This window comes from Tupaia chinensis, unplaced genomic scaffold (assembly GCF_000334495.1).
Source record: "Tupaia chinensis unplaced genomic scaffold, TupChi_1.0 Scaffold000048_1, whole genome shotgun sequence".
Classification (NCBI taxonomy): Eukaryota; Metazoa; Chordata; class Mammalia; order Scandentia; family Tupaiidae; genus Tupaia; species Tupaia belangeri.
Window position 1 is genome coordinate 4,321,288 of NW_006159506.1, and position 1,994 is coordinate 4,323,281.

General features: G+C 39.2%; 1 pseudogene; it reads right to left on the reverse strand.

Annotated features, from left to right (window-relative positions):
• Nucleotides 1-217: 217 nt before the first annotated feature.
• Nucleotides 218-619, reverse strand: LOC106735757 (60S ribosomal protein L32 pseudogene; annotated as a pseudogene).
• Nucleotides 620-1,994: the final 1,375 nt, after the last annotated feature.

Below are 1,994 nucleotides of genomic sequence, written 5' to 3' on the forward strand. Positions count from 1 at the left end.
TTACAAAATCTGGTTTTCTTTAAGACTTTCAGTTCAACTTACATACCTTGCTAATCTATCTTGACATCAATTATTTTTCTTATAGAAGTAACATTTCCTTTTACTTATTTTTGGATTAAAATTAAATTTATTCAGTTTGAACAGATTAAAGTTGTGTCTTATTTTGGGGGAGGTTGTGGTTTTATTTAGACACAAATAAAACATACACATGAGCTGTCTATTCATTTTCTTCACTGCTGCAGCCTGGCGTTGGGATTGGTGACTCTGATGGCCAAGCTGGGCTGCGCTTTCCACTCTGGCCTTGGGGTTTCCGGAGGAGACGCTGTGAGGATCTCAGCATCCCGAGACATAGTTTACCATTAGCAGCGTTTCCAGCTCCTTCACGTTGTGCACCAGAACTTCCAGAAGCCCCGGGGCAGCGTGTAGTTTGTTTTTTTTTTTGTTGCTTCAGTAACCAATGTTGAGCATCAGGATCTGGCCCTTGAATCTCCTCCACACCTGTTGTCAGCACCTTTGGATTTCTGCCTGTTGATTTTGACTTATCTGTCTGGTGCCAGATAAACTTCTTGGTCCTCTTTTTGATGATCTTGGGCTTCACCAGGGCTCCGAGGGCGGCCATGATGCCAGATAGGGGAGGACTGCTGCTTCTGTAGGCAGCAGGCAAGAGATAGATTAAAGTTTTTTAAACAATTAATAAGAAGGCTGTTAAATTATCTGAAAACATAAAAATAAAAAATAAAAAATAATTTACTCATTACTCAGGACATTACCTATGAGTGAATCTTCAAAAAGATCGCAGAAAATACCGATGAAAAAACTACGCATGGATTTCAAAAAGGTTTGCACCAAAGTAAAATAGTACTCAATTCTATTTCTTAACAAACTTTTTGATGTAAACTAATCCGGGATTACTTCCACGGAAGGCCTGGAAAACCATAATGGAACTTCTTTGTTCCCAGACAGCAACATGGCGATGGCATTGGGACAGTCCTTATCTTATACGGAAGCCAAAATGTTTAAACTCAATTCTTTTCTGAAGAATTACTTTATTTCACTTTACTTAATTAATTTATTTATTTTAATTTGACTGTAGAGGGAAAAAAAAAAGGAAAGAGAGGGAAAGTGAGAAAGCAAGCTGCCAGGTCTGGGATTTGAACTGTAGTCAGCCATGTGGGAGTCCAGCGCCCTCAACCACCATGCCATCTGCCGGGCCCCAATTATGATAATATTCTGATGTAAATTTTTCCAAAACATCTAATCAATTTACCTCGTATTTTGATTTTTTTTCTCTTCCGTTTATAAAATATCTCTAATGAATCAATGAACAGCCGAATGCCCCTTAGATACAATCGAGCCTCCGTCATCTCTGTTAGGCTTTAATTGCATTACTCAGAAGAATATTTTCTTCTTCAGCAAAACCTCAGCTCTATGAGAACTTTACAAAGTATTTTCATTGTGTTGATTTTAATCTAATCATGCATTTATAGCCCTTGATTTACAGTTCTCCAAGGAAGTAGTGGATGTACTTCAAAACCAAGTTATTTTCAACATCCCTCCCAATACAAGGTAAGGTGTTACATTTATAGCAAACTTCTCCAAATAAGGCTTTAGTATTTATGCTTGCTGTCCTGCTATATTGTTTTTCATTGATCCGTTTTTACTGAGACTGATGGTAAGGGCTATGGGATATCGAGATTATTTTGACTTTTTTAGATAATATATATCACCACGTTTAGTCATGGTTTGAAATGTAGGTCCAAGTGCATTTAGTCAATGTGTAGAGGCCCAAATTTGGATGCAGGAGAAACCGATCATTTGTGTGCAAACTCAGAGTGAGTCAAGTCAGCACAACCCGACGGTGGGGGCACTTGGTGATATTTAAAAGGGAGGGGAGGGCTGGCTCTGTAGCCAGATGCCACATAGCCTGTTCAAGTCCCTGACCCTGTACTTGAAAAGCTGTCTGGGCATGTGCGCTCGTGTGTCCCAAATCCTGA